Source organism: Syzygium oleosum, unplaced genomic scaffold (assembly GCF_021117445.2).
Source record: "Syzygium oleosum isolate NSW1041296 unplaced genomic scaffold, Sole_v2.1 Sole_v2.02, whole genome shotgun sequence".
Taxonomy (NCBI): domain Eukaryota; kingdom Viridiplantae; phylum Streptophyta; class Magnoliopsida; order Myrtales; family Myrtaceae; genus Syzygium; species Syzygium oleosum.
Genome location: NW_026607486.1, coordinates 7,035,621 through 7,062,215, shown reverse-complemented (window position 1 = coordinate 7,062,215; position 26,595 = coordinate 7,035,621). Strand labels below are relative to the sequence as shown.

The 26,595-nt window shown below is 42.1% G+C and overlaps 1 long non-coding RNA gene across 3 annotated transcripts; it reads left to right on the top strand.

Annotated features, from left to right (window-relative positions):
* The first annotated feature begins 722 nt into the window (after positions 1 to 722).
* LOC130136143 (uncharacterized) lies at positions 723 to 5,752 on the top strand. Of its 3 annotated transcripts, none has more exons than XR_008815175.1 (5): positions 723 to 947; positions 1,055 to 1,108; positions 3,826 to 3,967; positions 4,039 to 4,201; positions 5,657 to 5,752. It is a non-coding gene; the product is annotated as an uncharacterized LOC130136143 (long non-coding RNA). The 3 variants fall into 3 exon arrangements; XR_008815172.1 differs by having other exon boundaries at positions 1,037 to 1,108; XR_008815173.1 differs by lacking the exon at positions 5,657 to 5,752 and adding an exon at positions 4,312 to 4,652 and having other exon boundaries at positions 1,037 to 1,108.
* Positions 5,753 to 26,595: the final 20,843 nt, after the last annotated feature.

The following is a 26,595-nucleotide window of genomic DNA, read 5'->3' as shown; positions in this document are numbered from 1 at the left end:
GACTTATTTGACTTTATTATGGGAAGTTGAAGTATTAAATTGATCAAATTGATCAAATTGAAAGTTTAGAGACATGATTGAACATTTAAGAATAATTCAATAACTGTATTAAATGAATTAATAGTTCAAGGATAACATTCCATATTTGGCCAAAATTTAGGGACTATTTATGTCATTTGTCCTTATATATAAAACCGTGAGAACCCTTGCGAACTCAAAAAAGAATATTAATTGCCATGTTTTTTTTTTCTCTATTTGCTTTAGAGTATGGATAACCAAGTCCCTTCGGACTTGTGCTACATCGGCCGGGACTTCACACACTTCAATTTGAGTTGGTTTTGTTTTTTTTTTTTTGGTCGAAATGCAGATTTCCATTCATTCATTCAACTACGGATTACAAGAGTGAAGATGACTAACGTCAATACAAAATAAATCCCAAAGAGATTGGGGCGGTCTAGACACCCAATTGGATGGAAGCATCCCTTTTCGATGATTTTTGGCGATCCAATCTACTACTTGATTGGTCTCACGCGGACAGTGGACTAGAGAAATCCTCTTTAATTGGGAGAGTAACTTGTTACATTCCTCAAACAGACTCCTCAAAGCCCATGGGCTCAAAGCTGGGTCATGAGTGTATTTTACAGTAGTTGCGTTGTTTGACTGAACGCAGACTTCCAACTCTGGATTGTTCTTCGTCGCTACCTCTTCTCCTAGACAGCGCAGAGCTTCCTTCACTGCTACAGCTTCAATTTCCAGCGGGGAGGAAGCAGACGCAGCTCTAGCAAACCCCACAGTACACAAACCTTTGTGATCCCTGCATACCCCAGCCACTGATCCCTCTATTTCCCCTTCGATCCATGATCCATCTACGTTAAATTTCCAGCTTCCATATTCTGGGCACGTCCATCGCGCTGTCTTGGATTTCACCCGCCAGCTCCACGACACAGGTAAGTTTTGCTCCCGGTAGTTACCGTTTAGATTAATTGCTTCATCAACGATTGCTCCCGATCTTGGGCTGATTTGATGGAAAACCTAGGCGTTCCTTGCCTTCCAGATTTGCTAGAGAATTCCTGCCAGCACCTCTCGGCCGGACTGTTCTGTGATATTGGTAAGGGATTCGTCTAACCATTTATCCATTCTTGATAAATTTGCTGGTGATACGTCCACTCGAAGCCTCGGATCTGACCAGATGTTGTTTGTCCAGCTGCAATGGGTGAATATGTGTTCTGTTGTTTCTGGGTTTTCCCAACAAATTGGGCATAAAGGGTCGGGTAAGGCCTTTCTTTTGTATAGATTTTCTTATGTAGGCAGAGCATTGTGACATACACACCACAGGAAGAAGCGGATTTTTGGCTCGTTTTGTAGTTTCCATATCTTTGTCCATAGTCAGCGGGGCTGCTAATAAGAGGAGGACGCTAGATCTGTATTTAGCTTGGTTGACACAGCTCGTAGGTTGGAGTAACCCTGTTTTACCGAATATTCCCCTGATGAGTTTCCTGTCCAAATTTGTCTATCATTGTCCGGGATTGGCTTTAAACGTATGGCCATAATTTCGCTCTCAATTTCCCCTTGAAACATCCTTTGTAACTGATTAACATCCCATGTTTTTGTCTCCTGGTTGATCAGTTCTGCGACTTTTTGTGGGTCATCTCGGTTTGCTGGGCCACCTATTAATCCCCGTTCCAGCCATATATCCTCTTTGATGTTAATGCAATCTCCATTCCCAACCCGCCATTTCACTTCTGGGCTTAAGGCATCTCTTCCCATTAGTAAACTTTGCCACCCCCATGAGGGGCGGGATCCCTTTGTGGCTTTCCATAGATTTCCGTTGGGGAAGTAAATACCTTTAAGTAGCTGGCTCCACAATGCTGTCGGATCTTGAACAAGTCTCCATGCTTGCTTTCCTAGCATGGCTTTGTTATAAGTAACTAGATCCTTAAAGCCCAATCCACCATCTATTTTCCTTTCTTTGAGAAGTTCCCATTTTTTCCGGTGGATACCCGCTTTAGATGAGTTCTGTTTCCACCAAAAGGAGGCTATTTTCTGCTCAATTGCCTTTCACACCGAAATGGGGATTTTGAATATGGACATTGCATATTGGGGAAGAGCTTGTACCACTGTTTTGATTAAAATCTCCTTGCCCGCCTTTGAGAGCAGCTTTTCCTTCCAGCCTTCCAACTTCATGTTTACCCTTGCTAGTATCCATGCGAACATCTGTTTTTTTGTTTGTCCCCAATATGATGGAATGCCAAGATATTTCCTAGTTTTCTCCATGATTGGTACTCTTAGTTCGGACGCCATGTTGCTTTTAAGGTTTTGAGGGCAGCCCGCGCTACAGAAGATCCCGGATTTGTTTAGATTGATTGCTTGTCCCGATGCGAAACAGTATTGGTTTAGGATATTGGCCAGGTTTTGACATTCACCTATATTGCCATCCAGGAAGAAGATGTCATCGTCAGCGAATAACAGGTGTGACAGAGTAGGGCAGTTCCTGTTTAGTTTGATATCTTTCAAACTCCCATCCTCTATAGCCTTTCTTAGTAGGGACGATAGCATGTTCGCCATAATTATAAACAAGTAAGGAGATAGTGGGTCTCCTTGTCTAATTCCCCGAGAAGGTTGGAAGTACTTTAAAGGTTCTCCGTTCACTTTTACACTGAATGTGACAGAAGAGATACACTCTTTCACCAACGACACCCACTCTTTGCAGAAGCCCATTTTCTTCAAGCTAGCACAAAGGAAGTCCCACTCAACTCTGTCGTAAGCTTTTTGCATGTCCAACTTTAGGATCGCCTAGAACTTCTTTTTTCTCTCCCGAACTCTTAGCTGATGAAGGATTTCCTGGACTATAAAAATATTATCTTGAATCTGTCTCCCGCTCATAAAGGCGCTCTGTTCTATTGCTATGAGATTTGGTAGCCAGGGCTTAAGTCGGTTCGCCATAACCTTAGAGATGATCTTGTAGCTGAAGTTGCATAGGCTGATAGGTCTGAATTGTGTGATGCTTTCTGGGATTGTTACTTTAGGGATAATCGCGATGTGTGTTTGGTTAAGCTCTGGGTCAAGGTGTCCTGATTGGAAGAAGGAGCTGACTAGTCCGTGTAAATCGTGCTGTAATTCCTCCCAATGATGCTGGTAAAATAGGCCATTCATCCCGTCAGGTCCCGGGGCCTTTGTAGCTCCTTGCTGAAATGTAGCTTGTTTTACTTCTTCTAAGGTGACCGGTGCCATCAAAGCCTCATTCATTTCTTCTTGGCCAGGAAAGGAACATTGGTCTAGTATTGGATTGAAGTTCCTGGTACCCACTGTCTTGAACAAGGAATCGTAATAACTGGCAATGTGCTGGCTAATAACTTTGGGGTGTCTACACCAAGTATCATCAATTTTCAGCATTGAAATTTTGTTCCTTTGTCTTCTTTGGACCGTAGCTGCATGGAAATATTTCGTGTTTTTATCTCCCCACTTAATCCAATTAATGCGAGATCGCATACTCCAATATTGCTCTTCTTGTTTCCATAAATTCTGTATTTGCACTTTGATTTGCTGCATTTCTTTTCTGCTTGTGCCTCCATTTCCTGAATTTGTAAGGATCGTAAGTCTTCTTTTTAGGATCTCGATCTGGTTGTGGGCATTGGAGAATTTCTGCTTACTCCATAATTTTAGAGCTTCAGTGGTCTTTTTCAATTTTCTAGCGAACGGTATTGGATTGCCTTCTAGTTCACCCCAAACTTCTTCCACCAACTCCTTACACTCCGAATCGGCCAGCTAAAACGCCTCGAACTTGAATTCTTTTTTCCTTTTAATCCTGTTTGGTTGGAGGGATAGCAAAATTGGACTATGGTCAGACCCTATTGCAGGCAGTGCAAAGGCTTCCGCATTTGGGAAACTCACTCTCCAGTTTATATTACAAAGGGCTCTATCTAGCCTTTCCTGCACCAGTGCTCTTCCTTCCCTGTTGTTGGCCCAAGTGAATGCACAACCCCTGTTTTCAATATCCATGAGTGAACATCTGTTTAAGCAATCTTGAAATGCTACTAGCCTGTAGTGGTCCGCTCCATTACCCCCTGATTTTTCCCAATGGTACAATATCTCATTAAAGTCCCCAACACATATCCAAGGGAGGAGATTAGCTGCGCTTATCACCTCTAAATGGCTCCACAGCCTGAGCCTTTCCTGGAAGCTTGTGGGGGCATACAGAAAGGTGATGCGCATGAGAGTTCCACTTTCTTGATCCCTGCATAGCAAGTTAATAACTTCTCTAGAGGAATCTTCCACAATCACCGTCACCTCTTCATTCCACATCACTGCTAGACCCCCTGCAATTCCTACGGGGTCGATAATCTCTATATTTTGGAAATTGGTTCTCCTCTTCACTCTGTCAACAACTGTTCTCTTATTTTTAGTTTCCATCAGGAAGACTAAATCAGGCCTTTCTTGAGCTACTAAGGCTCTGAGATGCTGGACTGTCAGGGGATTGCCCAGCCCCTGACAGTTCCAGCTCAAAAGTTTCATATAATCCCCGGTGGCTTATTAGGGCTAGCCACCAGAGCCCAGTCATTTCTTCCATCTACCACCTTGATTGGAGCATCGAGGAGTGTCTTCTCATTAATGGAGGGGTAGAGGATCTGACATATTCCTTGCGGGTTGATTTTTTTCTCTTTCCTTGATGCTGCCACTTTCTTGAAGGATTTCGTTCCTATGTTCACCTTTCTAGGATGCTTCGGAATTCCACCCTTCTTTGTCGACCCTGACATAAACATCTGGGAATCTTGGTTTGTGCAATCAATTTGATTATCTCCAGACAATCCAGCTGGTTGATTTCTCTCGTTTGAACTCTCCTCCCGAGGTATGTCTTCAATCAGCCCAATAACATCCTTGCCTTTTGATGTAGATAGTGCTAGCTCTCTAGGGATGAGTTCCCTTTGAGTTTCCGGAACTACCTCTTCTTCCTCAGGGATAGGGATATTCTTGCCGTAGAAGATCTTCCAAAAGGGGCTAGGTTCTCGTACTTCCGCTCTCAACCATTGCCCAAATTTGCCCCTATTGTTTGCATTGAGGCCTGATTCTTCAAAGGGAACTTCCTTGCAGTAGGACGCATAGTGCCCTATCCTTCCGCACGAATAGCAGAAGTGCGGGAGTCTCTCGTATCTAAAGTCCACCCAAATTTTCTTATGTTCCAAGTCTACTAAGGTGCCTGTCTTTAAGGGAGTGGACAGATTCAAAAGTACTCTTGCTTTACAGCTTTTATTAGGGCCTCCTCCTCTTGAGTCTAGTTTCACTTCTAACACTTTGCCGATTTTCCTTGCCACTTCCCGAGCCACATCTTCTGTTAACCTTCCTCGGGGGATACCTGCTAGTTGAACCCAAAAGGCGCAGTGCGTGAATTCGTAGCAATGGTCGGGGGTATCCGGATGACCTTGTTGGAGGACAAGTAAGTTACTCGAAAAGGACCAAGGGCCTGAATCCAAAATTCTCTGTTTTTCCTCTAAAGAAGTAAAGGAAAAGGAGAAAAATCCCGGTTCAATGAGCTCACAATCTGTTTGGTCCATTTTCCATGATCTCTTCATTGTGTTAAGGAAAGCTTGAAAATTGACATTTGGTTTCGAGTACAATTTCCCATACAATGTTAATGCGCATTCTTTTTGTTTTTCTACAGGGATGTTGCCTTTTAGCAGCACAAGGTCATCTACTGACTAGAGGTTTCCCAGTTCTCTACACAGGGCAGCCACCCGAGCTACATTATCATCTTCCTTGTCCATAGATTCTAGAGAAAGGTGTCCTACACTATCCTGTTCTGAGAGAGGCTCTTGCCGTCAAACACCAAAACGATTCCCATTTCTTTGAGCAAGACTAAGCTACTCTTCTAGAGGTAGCGGCACGAACGTGCTTTGAGTTTCCTGTAATGCAAAAAACTTAACTGGACTTGTGATTGAACTACTTTAGGCGCTGGCTTCTGCACCTTCTGTCTCAGAGATGAAAGTGTTGAGAAAGCGCTATTTCTCCCCCTGGGTTGAGAACGCTTCCCGTTGCTAAATAGGGAAAGGGATGGGAGGTGGAAAGGATGGTTGGGGATGACCGGGAACCTGGGGGTCGCGGTCGGTGAGTGACTCGATTTACAGGGGAAGTGGTAGAGAAAGAAGGGTGGTTGTCTATACGGAAAAAGGGATGCTCACCGAACCTAAAATCACCATGGTCCTTCTTCTTGGAGTGGTAGCCTACCGTACGCAAGGAGGCAGGAACCAAGTCAGAGCTTTCCACTCCTCGAAGGAAAGCGTTGACATTGGGAAGGGGAAGCTTGATTAGGGCATGACTAAAGAGGGGATTTTTACGGACAGGAGTAGTGGGGGAGAGGAGAGAGTGGGATTACCCACAAGTGATTTGGAGATAAGCGGGATTGAAAGGGGGAATGGCCAGTTTAGGGTTTGAGGGAGGACTATCACCATTGGGATAGGGATGGAAGCTCCTCTACGGAGAGTGAGTTGGTTTTGTTGAATGGTTGGTTTTGTTGAATGGGCTCAAATTTGAGACATATCAAAACTCTATACAAAATTTTCTCACTCATGCCCGATCTTTCCGGTTGGAGATAGAAGATTTTAAAATATTGGGGGTGCTGTACCGATTCGGAACGCTTTAGCTTTGCTTATGAATGATCCTCACAGGGAAAAGCATTTAATCAGCATTTAATCCTAGAAACAGCAAGCCAACACGATTTGATGGATTACCAAATTCATGCATGTGCGGAAAGATTTGGACAGATATTGCTGATTATTGTGGCTTCTTACGCGTGATTTCGGATCAGAGAAAAACAGGATTGTTTAAGGCACATGCTAATAAATAAGTCGGCAAGCTTGTCCTGCTGTTGGCAAGAGTTTCGCAGACATTGCCGCTAATTGAATATTACATAAGACAAAGATTATCCATGTAATCGTCTTTTAAAAGTTCAACCCATGCTGTTTTTGTCTTCCGATGAAACTCAATATTGGCAACGATTTTGTCACATCGGCCTCCATTATCCTAAGTGACGGAGCCAGAATTTAACTTGAGGGGGGCAAAAGTCATTAACGAACTAAGGAGTTAAGAGTCATTAACGGATGCATACTCAAAGAAGCCCTAGCACTCAAAGAAGCCATCGTGCACTTGGAAAACCACTGTGATCTGTGGAGAGAACCTGATCTGAGTGTGGTGATAGCAACTGATAGCCTATAAGTTTTCCATTGTGTCTCGGGCCCTTGTCCGAGCCCATGGGACACGCAGCCTGTAATTGAAGACCGTAGGAAAAGCTCGGCTCAGCTCAAGTCCATTGAAGTAGCCCATTTCTCACGAGAGGCAAATCAGGCAACAGACTGATTAGCAAAAACCCGACGCAAGAAGGCCCTTCCTCCTAATTGGGTCTTAAAAACCACCCCAGCTTTTATGGGATTTTTTTATGTTCAGGAACTCAAAATCTATGTTTCAATTGCAATGTTTAATGAATGAAGTGGGTTTTATTGACCAAAAAAATTTTGATATTTTGTTCTAAATTTTTTTTTATAGGAGTTTAAATTAAGTAATTGGACAAGAGAAATATTTGTTTTCTTGATGCCTATCTGTCATAGTCATACAACAATTTAAGACTCTCTTCAACAAAAAGAAAAAGACTTCCCTACTAAAATATTCAATTAATGTTGCCTTCAATCATAGTTCAATGATAATTTTTTTAGAATAGAAAATTCTACCTCAGCATAGATTTCCATAAGTATAAAGGCCCATAGATGATGTCAATAAAAAATCAGAATATCTAAAATAATAAAATTAATGAGAATACCTAAACTATTAATTTGTTCAATGTGATCCATAGACTTTTAATACATGTTCAAGTTAATCCCTATATTATATGAAAATGTTTAATGTTATCCTTTAGGGATCACATTGCATATTGGACTAAAGTTTATGGACCACATTGAACAGATTAAAAGTTTATGGACTAAATTGCACATTGGGCCAAAGTTCAGGGACCATTTATGTCATTTTCCCTTTTCTTTAAAAAGAAATTTACCTATAGCGATCAATTTCAGAAGCGACATAACTCTTGTAATTAACCAAACAGCCTCCCCTTGAATGGGAAAACAAGGCTTTTTCCTCCAAATTGAATAATTATTGTAATAAGCAAAGTTATATCGATCCAAATCCAAGATCCGTCAATAACAAACTCGAAAATAGGCTGCACTTTTACTAATGTTTTTCGGTGCAAGTGACAGCAAACAATGCTTCAACATAATAATTATTGTCCGAGAGTTAAACCCACAACTTTAAAATATCAAAAACCAAAAAAAAAAAACAGGTAAAAAAAAGCCCTTGTACAAAGGACAATACATAAACCCAATCAATAATTAGTAATGTGAGGCAAATAATGGCGCACTCAACTATTGAGGTTAGTCTGGGCAAGAATTTTTTTTAATTATATACCATTTAAATAAATGTTTTTGTAATAATTCCTTACCTAAAAAATTAAAAGAAATTTTGGACATAAGGATCATCGTAAAGATCTCAAATTCTTTATAGAAAGTTCGGTTTGAGTCAAATCCTGATAAGTACAACTGAAAACCCAAAAGTCAACAAATTAGGAAGTTCGTCATCTCAACTTCGCCGGACTGCTTGCGTGTTTCTCAATGCTTTTATGTATTACAATGTTGTCATATGATCTTGTAGATAAAATAATAATTAAAAGGATAAGTGCACTAAAAGTAGACTTGTCAAATGGGTGGGTCGGATAAAAAATGGTCCGACCCATATCAACCTATTTAACCTGTTTTGACCAATTTCCATATAATACAATTTTAGGGACCCATACCCTACTCAACACATACCAGACCCGACCCATATAAATAAAATACTTCAAATATTAATCAAATTTAGAAAAACTAGTTTCTTATAATTTTTGAAAAAAATATATTTCTAAAACTCTATGGACAATTTTAATAATATTTTAATAAAATTCTGATTTTTTATATTTATTTTATTTTTTTTGCTATGTCTGGCGATCGGCGGACAGCATTGATTGCCGATGACCAACGACCGGCGATGGCGACAACTGAAGACTGGTGGTGGACGCGGCGTCCGGTGATCGACGGTGTCCGACGACTGGTGGTAACTGACGGCGACTGACGACTGGTGGCGGACGCGGAGCAGCGACTGACAACCGGCGGCAGCCGGCAGTGACCGACGACCTCCCACCGGCCGGTGACTAGGTGTTAAATATGGGTTATGTAAACATCCCATCATGACCCATTTTGACGGACCTTATTTTTTGATTGACCCACTTTTTGCTAAATGAGTTATCCATTTTAGTTGGATCCCATTATATATGAGTTGCAAATATGGGTCGACTCATTTTGTGAGCTCTAATTGGAAATCATAAAACTTGTAAAGAAAATATAATTGAATCCTAAAACTTTAAAAAAGTGCAATCAAGCCTTAAAACTTGTCACGAAAGTATAATCGAGTCCTAAAACTTTTAAAGAGTGTAATCAAATCCTAAAACTTGTCACGAAAGTGCAATCGAGTTCTAAAAATTTCAAAAAGTGTTATCAACGAAAGGAATTAATTGGATCAATTTGATAAGTTTTAGGACTTGATTGCACTTTTTGAAAGTTTTGTGACTCAATTGCACTTTCCTAATAAGTTTCAGGACTTTCAATGCACTTATCCTCTTATTAAAAGATCCGTCTTTTGGCATCTTAAATGCTGTGTCGGGTACAACCACTTCGATATTTCTTGATAAATTGAACTCCAAAATTCTCGGCCGACTCCTGCCAAAAATAATATACTAGATGATGCATTAGAAAAATAAGAAAATGTCCGAAGAGAGGGAATGGGTATAGAGGTATTCAAATCCTGGCATCGAATCTGGTGCCATCTTCGATTTGCCCTCTTGACCCATGCCTCAAGCCATTCTTTATTAACTCCAACTTTATCCATTTCGGAGACAGGATAAGAGGACCTAGGACATAGGAGAATGTATATCTCACCATACCGAAAGTTCATTAATTGATAATAATAATAAAAAAGAAGAAAGAAGAAGAAATAGAGGGACTCGTGCATGTAAGGTCTCTTAGTTCCCCTCAGTCGATATCCCTACCAACTGAGTTTTATATTCAAGTCTTTGCAGTTCGTGAAGAAGCATTTGACTGTCTCTTCCGTTGGAGTCAGAGGGGTCCAAACAATTTACCAATGTGTATACATACGGACTGACCAACTAAAGAGGAGAATGGGGCCAAAAATAAATAAATAAATAAGATAAAGAGGAGAAGTTATATTGGTACTATCGCGACCTCATCTCCCGCGGTGCACCACTTAGGGATTCGGCTAATGGATTATTAAGTCTAGCCCTTATCAATTCGCGACTTAAGTTTTAAGTTCTTAACATGCAAATCATTTCAATAAGGAGTCGCCACTAATCTAGTTTTTGGTGGGTCGATTAGAAACTCAAGTAAAATATTGGGAGAATTATCAAAAAAATATTTACAGGCAGTTTGGATTGGTTTTAAATCTATCCACTAACATACGAGGTGATCATGCGGATGCACAACAAATAATATAATACTCAATAATGCAAAGCAATAAATAAATTGCAAGATAGGGACATACCTCAGAGCAACGAAAGCATCTGCAATGTTAGTTAGAAAATCACATTGACGATCCTAATATGATTTCTAATTAACACACAAATTCACTCAAATCTTTTTTAGGGTTTTCTTTGATTTAATGAAAACTAAACTTTATGCAATGCATTCTACGTCTAGTATGACATGCGACATACGATTTATTTAAATGTCCTAATTCTAACAATAATTAAATGCACTATCTCTAATGTGGCACGCAAATGAACCTAGACGTGAGATTTCTAATGACGAGAATTAATTAATATGCAACTATTCTAATATGACATGCAGGTGGTATTTTTTTTGTAATTTTCTATGAAATTCGAAATTAATTAAATTCTCTAATTTAAACATGAAATCTATCTTTAAAATCATCTACTTTAATAGTATCTAATTTTTTTGGATTTTTTTAGAAAACACAAGATCAATTCAAATCAAACAAAGATAGAAAGAAATAGCAATCCAACGACACCAAATCACAAGAAATATTATCCATATCCCTTTTAAATTTAGAAACAATAGATTGACGAATCATATCTCGGGCATGAGGATCGAATTGGCCAATCTTTCGTACAATCGCGAATCATATCTCGGGCGGAAGATCGGATTAATGATTTTTTGTGCGATCGCGAGTCATATTTCGGGCATGAAATCGGACTGTCGACCATAGCACGTTACAAAATTAGGAAATAATTCCTAATTTAAAGGCTATTCGGGAACTTATTGAATATGATAATATTACTTAAAGATTCGCATAAGATTACAATATTTCAAACAAGGAAGCAATATACTTGAAAGTCAAATTAGATGAGCTTTTTACCTAATTCGAATATTTGCTTTTCAAGTTTGGATCGGAAGATGGTGGCGCGGATGAAGCTGGCCATGGGGAGCTCGTGGTGACTCGCGTGATTAGCAAGAGGCGGCAAGCACAGTAGAGTGAGGAGAACCCGTGGCGAGAGCACAGGGACGAAGCTTGACTCCACACGTTTGTCCTTCCTTTATGTTATTTGTTTGCGTAGAACGCGGGATCCCGAGAGCATGATGTTGTCTCCTTCAGCAGCGAACTCAATCTCCACCAATTGCACTCGGTTTTGTCCTCTTGTGAACCTGCAAACAAAAATCCTCCCTGACAGGGAGAGAAAAGGATGAATTCTTTTGCTTCTTTCTCCACCGAAGCACTTCTTTATTTAATTATTGCTCTATTGGCCACTGCTTGACTCCTCGCAGACGACGGATGGAAGATTGGCCTAGTCAATACGACGTGAATAAAAGGCAGAGAACGAGCGAAGACACTAGCGAGCAGTGGATGGATCCGGGAAAACCGCAGGTGCGATACCGAGGCCTCGCCTTTGTGCGTTTGCTCGCTGGAAGAATTGTCGTGGGCTGGAGCGCGTTCGTATAGTGGATGGACGCTAGAAGGGCAGCATCGGACTCGATATTGGAGCAGCTCGTCACGGGGGCTTTTGGCTCGCAGTGGAAATAGCAGGTGTCACCGTAGCGGAGCAGCAAGAGTGGAGCAGCCGAGAGGCTAGACGCCATGGAGGAGGGCAGTATGGCGTTGAGTCGAGCGACACGGCCACACGTCTGGCCGTGTGGGGATCTCGGCCAAGGTTTGGCCGAGAGACTCCTTTTCTCTTTTTCACGCCTTCTCTTTTCTCTTGGCTTTCCCCAGAATCATGGCCGTGTATTCAATTGTCTCCCTTCACTACTCACCATTTTTTTCTCTCTCAATGGTGGCCGTATATGTCAATTCTGTGGCCCCCTCTCTATGCTCTCACGATTTTTGGTCCCCTCTGAAGTGAAGCCCCCCTCCTCCTTTTATATACTTTTTTTCACCGACCAATTCTTGGATGCATGCATATTTTCTTTCCTCTTTCTTTTTAATCAAATATTCCTTTTGTTAACTAAATCTTGCTCTCAATTATTCATTCCCTCAAATAGTTAATCTCACAAATATCACGAGAATTATGCCGATTGCTTCATTCTTATTTACTATGTGACCAAAATATTGATAATATCAAGCTTTATCGCTTCAAATTTTCATAAAATTTTCCTAACTTGATACACATGATTTCGGCCACCGCAGGTTTAGTCCAGTTAAGTTCAGAATCATTCACTCAAGTCCACTCGCTGCCGGTCCAATGCAAATGCAACTATATAAGCCTAAATACTAATTCAAATGCTCCTAATTTATATGCAATTTAACTAATTTTTTGTCTAGGGACCGGGACCGATCCTTAATTTTTTATGCAGCGAACGACTAACTGGATCACCAAAATTTAGGTGTCAATAGGTACATTAGTCCAATAGATTTGTCAATTGCTTATCAAACAATAATGTGACTGAATTAAGTCTAATACATATTTCTTGAAAAAATTACCAAAAAAGTCCAAAACCTATTGCAATTGTGGCAATTTAGTTATAAACCTTATTTTTTTTGTCAATTAAGTCTTAAACTTTTTGTATTTGTGCCAATTTAATCAATCCGGTCAATTTTGGCTTGAAATCGCTGACATGGATGCCAACCGTCTTACGTGCTGTGGCTGGTGCTGAGGTGGATAATTTTTAATAATATTTTAATATTTTTTCGATTTTTTTTTATTTCTTTGTCCCTTTTATTTCTTTCTCTCTTTTTTTCTTTCATTCTTCCTCTAGCCAGTTGCCAGTGGCCAACGAGATCGACCTCATCGACCCTCACCTCTGGCTGGTCACCGAGGTTTAGCGACCAGCTAAAGGAAGAAGGGAAGAAAAAAAGAAAGAGAAAAAAATGAAAAAGAAAATAAAAATTAAAAAATTAAAAAAATTAAAAAATTATTAAAAATTATCTACGTTAGAGCCAGCCGAGCCATGTAGGACGGCTGGCATCCATGTCTGTGATTTCCGACCAAAATTGACTAGATTGATTGAATTGATATAAATGCAAAAAGTTTATGATTCAATTGATAAAAAAATAATGTTTATTACTGAATTGGCATAATTGCAATAGGTTTAAGACTTTTTTGCTTATATGGGTACACTTACAAAGTATGTGGTAGGGGCAAAAGCGAATTCTCTGAAGAATGAAAGAAGACCATCGAAGAAGTGGAAAGTAATGCCAACGAACATTGTGAACGCTGCAATGTAAATCAATTTCAGAGTTCAATTATCTCTCAATAAAAGCGAGAAGCCCATCTAATTTGAAAGGAGGAGATATCATAGAATGGAGTCTAAATCCACTTACCGACATATATATTGCACGTTACAAACCTAAGTGTTCGAGTTGGCTTAAAGTGCAATTTCTTTACCAGTACAGTTTCTATGATGTCAAACACTGGCATTGCATAAATCTGCCAGGAGAAATCGTACATGAGATCTGGTAAAACGGGTCCAACCTCTCCAAAAATCGTAGGAGGATTAGGGGAAGAATATGAAAAGACGCAATCTTTACTTGATAGCTTCCAATCACATGGACAACCACAAACATATTGGCCAGAGCAATGAGCCAAGCGGGTTTTTCCAATGAGATGAGGATGTTGTCCTGAGCAATAGTGGAGTAGCTATTTCGAAACAAGAAGAATACATGCTTGAGTCCCCGAATAAACAATTTCCTGCTTCACTCTCTATATGATTCGATAGGACAACACTTGTTTTCGTTTATTTCGATCGCTTCTTTATGTATATTCAAATGATTTGGTCCTCTGTGTTGACACCTATTTTAATTTGTCCAAAATTAATTGCACAAAATTTAGGAGTTAATTTTCTTTAATTCCTAAAACAAAAAAATATTTCTATTTAAATGCATTACATATAGAAATTAGGCACATTTGTATTAATAGGATATTTAGAACCTTTTTTTTAAAAAAAAATTTCAAAATTAAAAAAAAAATCCGAGTTGGGCCGGGTCGGGGCTAGGCCGACCCGGCCCTTTTCTTTTTTCTTTTCTTTTCCCCGCACGGGCCTGGCCCTTTTCTTTTTCTTTTCCCCCCACCCCCCGCGCGGGCCCAGCTCGCCTTTCTTTCTTTTCTTTTTTCTTCCCCGCGCGGCTGGACCTGGCCCGGTCCAGCTCCCCTTCTCCTCCTTCCTCTCTTCTCCCTGTTTCTCTATCCATCTCAGAACCGGCTCCCCCCTGCTCTGCACCGGCCTAAGTGGCCACGAAAGTCACGGGCCAGAGTAGGCCGGTACAGGCCGTCGTCAGCGTGTGTGAGTAGGTGGGCTCCGTCGTTCGCCTATAAAAGCCGGAGAGAGAGACTGAGGCGGGGGTCGGCCAATTCAGAGAGAGAAAAACAGAGAGAGAAAACAGAGAAACAGAGAGAGTCCGAGAGAAAACAGAGAGAAAAGAGAGAGAAAGAGGGGAGATTCGAGCTTCTACAGGTCCCCACAGCCGTGCCGTCAACTGCAGATCAACCGGAAAGCCTTCAATCGCGTTGCCGAACGGTGAGCCTTCCCCGGTGCTCTGTTCGCCCCTGTTTTTGTGTCCGGTGTGGCCGGGACTCGCGTCGGCCGTTTCGCGCGAATCCCAGACCATACCGTCGTTGATCCTGGTCCCCACTCGCCGCCGGAGGTGAGCCGTGGTTGTTAGGGCCGATCGAGCCGCTGGAGGAGGTCAAGATCCCCTGTTTTGTGTTGCGCCCCCCACTTGTTCGACAAAATGCCTCAATGAAGCCGGTTTTAATTCGGTCGCCGACCGGCGAGCCGACGGTCGGACGGCGACCCAAGTGGGCGGCGAGGCTTGGTGATGTTCTCCAGGAGTCAGTTCTTGGTCGGTGCCAGTCTGGGTCGGCCGGCGGAGGGCCAATTTTGGCTCCGCCAGCGCCCCCCGTGTGTTTGTGCACACGGGGGTGGCCCGACCCGGATCAACCGATTCGACCCGGGTCAACGCCCTGGGTCAGATCCGTTGACCCGGGTCAGTTCCGACCCTGATCAACTAACCCGACCCGGGTCAGTTCCGATCCTGATCAACTGACCCGACCCGGGTCAACGCCCTGGGTCGGATCCGTTGACCCGGGTCAACGCCTTGGGTTGGATCCGACCGACCCGGATCCGCCGACCCGGTTATTATATTATTTAAAAAAATTTTTAAAAAATTTTAAAAAAAATTAATTTTTTTTCCGTCTTTATTTATTTATTTTATTTTTAAAAAAAAATTTCAAAAAAAAATTAATTTAATTTTTTTCTTTCTTTTTTTTTCTTTCTTTTCTTTTTTAAATTATGTGATATATCTGATGTTTTAATATATTGTTGTATTATTATGCATGTTGTTATAATTACATAAATTGCCATGTTTAAATTAGATAAGCCTATAGGGTTATGCAGTAGTATTTTGCATGCCATTTTTATTATCGTTGTGTTATTATTATGCATGTTTTTAATTAAAATATAATTGCATGAACTGTTGTGTTTTGAATGTCATCTGACTTAGTTAGGGCTAGAACCTTAGGCTGCATATCTGTTTTGACTGCTAATCGTTTATAATTATGCACTCGTTTGATCACCTCACATGTTAGGAGAAACGTCGTAAAATCAATTCAAATTGCTTGACAAATGTTTTCAGAAATGAACAGGGTAAAAAGGTACCGAAAGGGCATTAGTTATCCAACTAGTATAACCAAGTCCCCGAACTCATTTAATATCTGGTTTGTAGGAATAGGGTGATCCTCCCATCACCCTTTTTGGGTTTCTAATCGACCCACCCCAAATCGGTTGGTGGCGACTCTTCGAAATAAACTACTTGCATGTTAAAAAAACATAAACCCTAAGTCGTGATATGGTATGGGCTTGGGAGAGCCTGAGTTAAGTCCCGAACCTAGACTTAGCGCGTACAAGATGAAACCCCTTTTTTTTACATGCCGATAAAAAAAAAAGCCGGGAGGTCGGTCGCGACAGACTGGCAACTCCGCTGGGGACTTGTTGTTTTTTAGTGGACTTAAGCCAAAATTTTTGACCCTGTTCAAAATAATTTTTGTTTGGCAGCAAGGACTCCAGGTATGATCCTGACATTAATGTGTTATTTGTTCTTGCAGGTTCGAATTGATTGTTTATAAATTGTTGTGCATGCTCTAATGATTTAGCACTACACTATTGCACACACTACCACGCTGCCGAACCTAGTCCGCAATAGGGCATTTTAGGATGGTGTTAAGAAAGATACGACCTCGAACGCGAGCCCACGATGTAGAGGTTGCCTTTCTTTTCCCCGAAATTTATTTCTAAAAAAAAATCGTAAAGAAATATCTTTAGCTGCTATTCGCGTGACTATAAGATATTCCTTTCGATTTGGCCGAGGTTAAAAGGACTTGACACCAACGTGAAACTGCGACGGTCAGGCACCCTTTTAATTTCATTTTGCTGAGCCAGTCTAGATAGAAATCGAACCTCACTCCTCATGTGCATGTTATTGTGATTGCCATGGTTCAAGGAAATGTATATATTCTATCCCTTCTCATTTTATTATGCAGTCTACTTATTCATTTGATTTGCTACTGTTAGGCCACCCGTTGATTGTATTCTATATACGATGGGAAGAGCTGATGTCCAATTTGTCCCCACTCCTAAAAAAGAGCTTCTGGTATGGTGGGACCGACTCGATCGGAATGATCAACAATATGTCAAAGCAAGAATTGGTCGCCTACTTCCACTGCTCAAAATCAACATCCATTCTAGCATGATGCAGGCATTAGCACATTTCTGGTGCCCACAGACATCCACTTTCATATTTGGTAAGTTTGAGATGACCCCGACTCTGGAAGAGTATAGCGTTGTCATTAGAAAGCCTTTGGGATCTGAGCTCATCAAACCACTTTTGGGTGTGTCCCCTCTACCCGAATTATCCCAGTTTTTGCGAACCGAGAGCAACACCGTGAAAAGAGTCGTTAAAGCTCATTGTAATGCCTGCCCTTGGTTTTTCTTAAATGAGTGTTTTGAAAGTCAACCCATGAGCCAAAAAGCTAAGATTTTTATCCTTGCTTTTGTTGGGTGTGTCATTTTCCCCCATCGCAAAAATTCAATAAACCCCTCGATTGCGTATGTGGCCAAACAAATTTGCACCGGCTTGGATTATGTTAATTCGGTCCTGGCAGAAACATTTTTGATATAAGAATGGGAATGATTGGGAACCAAGGTTAAGGGTAAGTTAATGCAGTCAGACAGATACAATAACTGGTTGAGCAATTTTTGAAATTGAAACCTCCGAAGTTTGATGGGAAAAGTGACCCCGAGGCTACATCACTTTGGATATAAGAGTTGGAAAAAAGGCTTTGAAGTATTTGGGTGCTTTGGTCGAGGCTTTCAATGGGAAGTACTTTTCGGAGAGTGCGCGAGAGCAGAAAAAGACAAAGTTTCTTCGGCTTCGCTAAAATCGGATATCAGTCGATCAGCATGAGGTTGAGTTTGTAAGGCTATCTAAGTACGCACCAAGGATGGTCAATGATCATGTGGATAGGACAAGGAGGTTCCGGGATGAATTGAAATCGGAACTCCGCAGTCAGTTAGTACTCTTGAGTCTTAAGGGATTACAATGAGTTGTATGAGAGGACTCGATGGTTGAAATGGATATGAGAGAAAGGGCTGCCGCTTCTGGATCGCGGTACGCGCCGACTAGGGACAATAGGAACTTTGGAAAGAAACCTATGGTAGAGAATATGAGACTTGTCTCTCCGGTAAGGAAGAACTTTGGAAAGCCGAACCACTGCTCCAACGCCGCATGTCGGTTTTGTGGAAGGAGGCATGGGAATGGCCCTTGCCCAAATGGATTTGGAGCGTGCTTCGGATGTGGCCAGCAAGGTCATCAAGTGAGAAATTGCCGAACCAACAGGTTAGACCACTGATGCAATCGCAGAGACTGCAGGTAGGACATTAAGCGAGAGTTGCCCCGCAGATTAATCAGAATCGGCTAAGGAAGTAAAGAAAAGTGTACGTTATGGCTGAGAAGGAAGCGGAGAATGTGCCTTGAAAGTCTAGATACGTTATGAGATGATATTGGGTGCAATAGGAGATGATTTTGAAGTTATCGCTTGAGTGGTCATGTAAGACTTATAATCAATTTTATGGTGAATAGGTGTAATCGGTTTAAGGATTTATGGATTACTGATAATATTCTTGGACGGGTTTGGAAAGATGAATGTTGCTTAGAAATTTCAGATTTTGTAAAGAGTCGATGTGATTTGTTTCTGGAAGACTGTTGGAATGAAATTGGATAAATTGAGCTTTGTCTTTGAGGTATAGAAAGATACTGATTTTGTGGCTGACTAGTTGGTTGAGGAACCAAGGCTAAAGGACATAGCCGAGGTGTGTAATATTCCCGATGTCTTTCCTCAGAAATTGCCGGGATTGCCACTTGAGAGGAAAGTGGAGTTTGTGGTTGAATTAGCCCATGGACAGAACCGATCTCGAAAGTACCTTATAGGATGTCACTGTCAGAATTGAAGGAATTAAGAGTTCAAATGCAAGAGTTGTTGGATAAGGGCAGTATCCGCCCGAGTGCGTCTCCATGGGAAGTGCCAGTGTTATTCGTGACGAAAAAGGACGGATCATTGAGATTGTGCATTGACTACAGACAACTAAATCAGGTGACCATTAAGAATAAATACTCGTTGCCAAGGATTGATGACCTGCTTGATCAGTTACAAGGGGCGTCAGTGTTTTCTAAGATCGATTTGAGGACTGGCTGTCACCAATTGAAGATCAAGAAGGAGGACATGCCGAAGTCGGCATTTAGGACGAGGTATGGACACTGTGAGTTTACGGTGATGCCGTTTGGACTGACGAACGCCCCTGCAGCCTTTTATGGATTTAATGAATTGGATATTTAAGGAATTTCCGGATCAGTTTGTGATCGTGTTCATAGACGATATTCTGGTGTATTCGAAGAGTTCCGCCGAGCATGAGGTACATTTGGAAAAGGTTCTACGGACTTTAAGAGAACATGCACTCTACGCTAAGTTCAGTAAGTGTGAATTCTGGCTTCATCGAGTGGCATTTTTAGGACATGTGATATTCGGGGAATGAATTTCAGTGGATCCGACAAAGGTTGAAGCCGTCACAAATTGGTCAAGATAGACAATAGTAACTGAGGTTCGGAGCTTCTTGGGTTTGGCAGGTTATTATAGACGTTTCGTGGAAAGGTTTTCGGTAGTAGCTTCACCGTTGACGCAATTACTAAAGAAGGAAACAAGGTTTAATTGGACGGATAAATGTGAAAAGAATTTCCAAGAGTTAAAGCATAGGTTGACGACTGCACCAGTATTAACAATCCCGTCAGGACCGGGAGGTTATGAGATTTACAGTGACGCGTCGTTAAGAGGATTGGGATGCGTGCTAATGCAACACGGAAGAGTAGTGGCCTACGCATCGCGACATTTGAGACCTCATGAGCAGAATTATCCGACGCATGACTTGGAGTTGGCCGCAATTATTTTCGCTCTTAAGATTTGGAGACACTACCTATGTGGGGAGAAATTCCAGATTTATACGGATCACCAGAGCCTCAAGTACTTGTTTTCACATAAGGAGTTGAATATGAGGCAGCGTCGTTGGATGGAACTCCTTAAGGACTATGATTGTGACATTCGGTTTCATCCCGGAAAAGCCAATCGGGTAGCGGATGCCTTAAGCCGGAAATCGAGCATCGCGCAATTAATAGTCAAAGAATGGATTTTATTGGAAGAAGCGTGAGACTCAGAGTTTAAGTTCGAAGTAGGACACCTCTCCAGTCTGATGGCGATGTTAAGGATTGAACCAGAAGTGCAAATCAAGATTAAGGCGTTGCAGTCCACGGACCCTGAGATTCAGAAGATTCTGGAGATGGATGGCACTAAGAGAAAACCGAACTTCCAAGTGTCCGAGGACGGAATTCTTAAGTTTCGAGGACGTTTGTGCGTGCCCGATGATTTGGAACTTAAAGAAGAAATTTTATCGGAAGCTCATAGGAGCAATTATAGCATTCAACCGGGCAGCACGAAGATGTATCAGAACCTTCGACAGCACTATTGGTGGAATGGAATGAAGGTGGATGTGGCCAAGCATATGGCCAAGTGTTTGACATGCCAACAAGTGAAGGCACAGCATTGTAAACCTGGTGGAATGTTGCAGCCGTTGGAAATCCCAGAATGGAAATGGGAACATATTACAATGGATTTTGTAACGGGATTGCCAAGAAGCCAAAGGGGTCACGACTCTATTTGGGTGATAGTGGATAGATTGACCAAATCAGCGCACTTTCTAGCAGTGCGAAAGGACTTCGAGTTGGAAAGGTACACGGACTTATATGTGCGGCAGATAGTCCGTCTTCATGGAGTACCGGTATCAATCACTTCGGATCGTGATCCCCGGTTTACTGCTAATTTTTGAAAAAGTCTGCAATCGGCCATGGGAACAAAGTTGCAATTCAGTACGGCCTATCATCCACAGACGGATGGCCAATCCGAAAGGACTATTCAGACTCTAAAGGATATGTTGAGAGCGTGTGTATTAGATTTTCAGGGCAAATGAGAAGAGCAGTTGCATTTGGTTGAATTTGCCTATAACAGCAGCTTTTAGCAGAGTATTGGGATGGCACCGTTTGAAGCACTTTATGGCAGAGCATGTAGAACACCGTTGTGTTGGGATGAAGTGGGAGAGAGAAGTGTAACGGGTCCAGAGTTGGTTCAGCAGTCGATGGAAACAGTGAAGATTATCTGAAAAAGGCTAAGATCAGCTCAGAGCCGTCAGAAAAGTTACGCGGACCGAAGGCGTAGACCGTTGGAGTTTCAGGTTGGTGACCATGTATTCCTTAAGATCTCACCAATGAGAGGACTGTCCCGGTTTGGCAAGAAAGGAAAGTTGAGTCCAAGGTATATAGGCCCGTTCGAGATTTTGGAAAGGATTAGAACGTTGGCCTATCGTCTCGCCTTGCCGCCGAATTTGTCGCAAGTTCATAACGTCTTCCACGTGTCAATGTTAAGAAAGTACGAAACGGATCTGACCCACGTGCTAAATCATGAAGTAATAGACATGGACGACAGAGTGTCGTACGTGGAGAGACCGGTGCGAATCGAGGACAGAAAGGAGCAGGTTTTGAGGAATAAGATGATCCCGTTGGTCAAAGTTGTTTGGGAGCATCACGGGACAGAAGGCGCCACCTGGGAAAGCAAAGAAGTAATGCGATGTCAGCACCCCCATTTATTTGAGTAGTCGGGTTTGAATTGTAAATTTCAAGGATGAAATTTTTGTAAGGGGGGAAGAGTTGTAACGTCCTGAATTCGACCCACTTTCGTGATCAATAAAATAGATATGTATTTCTCATTTCATTTTAATAAGTCTCGCCCGGAACTGATCATTCTCGGGATACTGACCAATAAGGAATGGCTAACTAGGAAAACGGTACGTGGACCCAAGAACTCGACCGTGAAGTTAGTCCGATTCCGAGAAACGACGAGGGAATATTTTGTGCCAATGTGGGCCGGTCCAAGGAGAGTGACGGATTTATTTTGACCAACGACGTACGATCGGATAGCGGGTGATTCCGCACGACCGAGAGTACGCGCGGCGAACGATCCCGAACTTATTCCGAACGACCGCGACTCCCGGAACTAGCGATAAATCCTCGTGTTCTCTGGGAAATCGAGATCGTCACGACTCGAGTAACCCTAGGTCGATACGCGTAACCCCTAAACGGCCGCCCGTTAGTAAGAGACGCTAAAATTGCATTTGAGCGAAATCGATCGTGGAATTGAGTCCGGACATCGGTGTCGAATTTCGTGGGCATACGCGACTATTTTGCAAGGACGACGTCATATTTATGTGGCCAATTATATTTGGGATCAGTTTAGTCGAAAATTGGAAATTTGACTCGGGACCGGAAAATTACCGTTTTACCCCTATGCCCCTAGCCTTGTATTCTGAATTTTGGGATTATTTGGAGATTATTTTAGAGTTTTAAATTGGTTTATCTCAGCCAAATAATGCTGGAAATTTGGACAGGATTGCCCCTCCATTATTGGACATCAATGAATCTCAAGCCTTGGATGGGGGACATGATGGTCTTTTGTGCAAAGTAGATCAACCACCCCATTAGCTTGTGTATAACTCTCCCATTTCGTCTCTCTCTCTCCCTCATTTCTTCCTCACCAGCCGGCCATCTCCTCCTCCCACGCCTCACTCTCTTTCCCCCCTCCTTTCCATTTGCTCGGCCATGAGAGGCCCTTGCCGGAGGAGCTCCGCCGCCGCCGGAGCCGGTCCGCCACCACCACCCACGATCACCCTCACACCATCACCGACCACCTGAGCTACCATCCGCTGTCCGCCCTCGCCGTTGCTTCGCCGGAGTAGCCGTTGCCGTGCCAAGGCTCTTGTTTGCTTCCTTGCTAGGTTGTCTTGCTTAGGCTCTCTTGTAAGTGACTTCCTAATCCTTGGTTAGGCTAGTGGATTACTAATGGCATGTCTAGGGATGGATTAGGGGCTGTGGATGGTTGGTTTTGTGGTTATATAAGCTTGATTTGCTTAATGGTGCAAGTTTTATGATTCTCGGATTTCTGGTTGTTACTGTACCTCTGTGCTTTATTATTTTTTTTGGTGATCATTGTAGGCCGAATCTGAGGATGTGTTATCATGGAATTTGTTCCCAACATCTTTAAGTATAACATACTTTAAATTCAGAATTTTTGGAATTTGTTTGGGGTCATTCGGAAGTCGGTTTTCAGACCGTCGCAAAACTGCCCGATTTACTGTTCACCCGACCTTCTTGTCTTTCCGAATTTTTATAAAATTTTCCAGACCTTATTTCAACAAAATTCCTTGATAAAAATTGTTAAAAACACTTGTGTCTATGACATATAAAAATGTCAGAGCTTTCCAAAGTGATTTGGGTACTGAATGAGTTGTATTTTTGATGGTCTGAGGGGCTGTCCGAGCGAACCGGGTTCTGTCCGGCTTTGAGTGTCAAAACGAGGTGTTTACGGTTAGAACTGGGTTTCAAGTTCTACACAGAAAATGTTTATCAAGATGTTTTATCCAACATATCCGAATTTCATAATTTTTAGAGTTGATTTACTATTTATTTCAAATGGATTTCTGTCACTGCGCAACTTCCCAGTTTGGACCCGATTTTGTATATTCTCGGTTTTTCTCTCTCTCTCTCGAGAATTATTCGGTGTTATCGTGGCGTTTTGACGGATTTAGTTGACAGTGGGCTAATTATGGTGAGTTAAAGGATCGGATTGCCGTGGCGTGTGTGGGTGAAATTGACGATTGATTGTGGCCGACTTGAATGTCGGATTGGTGAGCTCGTGGTTTGGAATTGGGATGGTTTTGGGTGCATATTAGTGGCTAATGTTGGTGGGTCAATGATTGAGCATGTTGTGGCATTAATTGAGTGTGGAAATTGTGGATGCCGAGCGTGGACGTTATGGCCATGAATGTGTATATCGAGCATTGGCATAACATGTGCATTATGTGAGTGTGCACGAATGGCATGAGCAGGTGATCACCTAAATCGCCCTGATGTGTCTTACGCGGAGTTCAGATAATAATTGGTGATATGAGTACGTGTGATCACATAAAACCCTGATGCGTCTTACGCGGGGTGTTGAACCCGTCCTGATGCGTTTTATGCGGGACGATGCCCGGATTGCCGGAAGACGGCCAGCCTGATGCGTTTTACGCGGGTTTTGGTCCGTATAAGGAGATCGGTGTTGCGCCTGATGTGTTTTACGCGGGCTAGAGACACTGGGCCTGATGCGTTTTACGCGGGTCAAGAAGTGTTGTATGTGATAGACCTTATACGTTTTACGCGGGTCGGACCTGATGCGTTTAACGCGGGTCGGTGAATAAATGGAAAGTTGGCACGCGTGCATGTGTGCAGAAAGGAACATGAGCATAAGCATAGTGATGGCACGTGTGCAAGAGTGCATTAACGAGTGCATTAACGAGTGCAAGCATGTGCATGGCATGTGTTCGTGGCCAATTGATATGTGTGTATGTACCATTATTGGGCTTAGTGCCAATATTATTATGTGCCTAACCTGCAGGGTCAACATATGTGTGATTTGGGCCCAAGGGCCTAAGTCGTGTGGTTGCTCTATTATGTGTTTGGGTAAGACTTGTCTGGGTACGCATTGGCCTAGGTAGGGTTTAGGGTGTTGCTTATTGAGACTCGTTCTCATGGTTATTATATAACCATTTCAGACCCCCGACTCCGGCCATGAATGGTCCGTCACAGCGTTTTGGGATCCCGAGGAAGAGCCGATGGAGCAAGATCCCGAAGAGGAGCCCATGGAATTGGTGGACCCTTTTTGTATAGCTAGGCTAAACTTCCCGACCACTTGCCCCTTTTTGAGGATTATGGTGGATCTAACCCTAGGAGCCTAATGCCTTAATTGTACGACTAAATGTTGTAAGTGGCGGTCTTCTATTTTTAGGATATTATTGGTTTGCGTTATTGTTACCCCTCTGTCAGATTTTATTGTCTGAGTTGTTTTAAGTTCGCTTCCGCTTGCTTACTCATGTGAGTGTTTCTTTTGGGTCGGCAACGCGTCCTGGGGCGTCGCGTTCAATACGACCAGCGAAGGGGTGTCGCGAGTCCATTGGGGTTCGGGGCGTGACACTATCGCTCTGATCATATTGCAGAAACAAATACAGTTTCTCTATTTGGATTTAATAGTTTCTTGGCCATAATATTCTGCTAAAAGATATAAAAGTTTTTTCAGTACTTGTTTTTGCATATTGATTGAATTGAGGAGAGTAGCAAAGATCGAGCTTTCGGGACCAGAGTGCGTAATGAAAGGTTTGTGGATTGTAATTATATTAATATTACTATTGCATTCTTAGATCGGTGTATTATTTGAGGCTAATGAGTGTATAATCTGATATTATTTGAGATTTAATCTATGAACATCTTGATCGTTATAGATAATACTTTGAGAACTATGCGAGCATGGAAAAAGATAGGGTAGTTGATGTCTTTTATTTTAGGTCGCTAGTTGATGTCTTTCAGAGAGTACACGAGTGATTATTCATCATATAGAAACAATTCAAATGCATTATAGAAATTGAGGGCTAGACATTAAACATTACATATGTATTTTTTTGGCCAGACAATAAATGTACGAGTCATATGTTATGGCATTGCTAGTCATGATTTTATTGCTGTACTTTTGAAAGGAAGATGCCGGAATATGCCAAAGTAAGCTCATTAAACGGCTCTTGCAACAATTGACCTTGATTGCAGGGCAAGAAATCTGTCCTAAATAAAATCATCACCGTTTAAGCCAAATGTTATCTACCCGAGATTAGTTTTATGGGAATCTCATTCAACGTTTAACTGCAAGGCTTATCACAGGATGAAGCCTATTGTGTTAAGCTCAAAAAATTAGAAGCACAGCAAATATTAACAAATTAATCATAATTAGCTCGCCAACTAAGAACTTGCTAGAAATGGAGTCGCTGAAATAGACACAGGGGCGTCCTAGGTTGCTTGTACTCACGATTGCATGAATGCCTCGTCTTTGTAACCAATGTTACTATAAGTAAACTTTATTAACATGTGTAGATTATTCAAAAACATTCTATATTTTAACTTTTTCTTGCAAGAGATTTTTTTATTGCTGAGAGTATATGCAAGGCAATTACTTAGGACGATACAGTTGGATTGAGATTGTGACTGCAAGTTTTGATGGATGATCCTAAAGATCAATAATATTATTTTTTTGATAACCGAGGTGTCCGCGCGGCCGGCGAGCTAGGGCTCAAACCAGCGGTGATGCCCGACTAGTTCTCGAGGGGGGCTAGCGCAGCATCCCACCGCCACGACCCCCCACTTAAATCACTGATGGGCGAGTTTGAACCCAGGACCTCTCGTGAAAGGAACTGAGCGCAAACCAACGCGGCCACCGATGGGTGGGTAAAGATCAATAATATTAGTGCACACGTATGTCAATATTAGAGATGATACTTGATTAGTATAGATTGTGTGGTGCGAGGGTGTATGTGAGAGAGAGGATTGGAG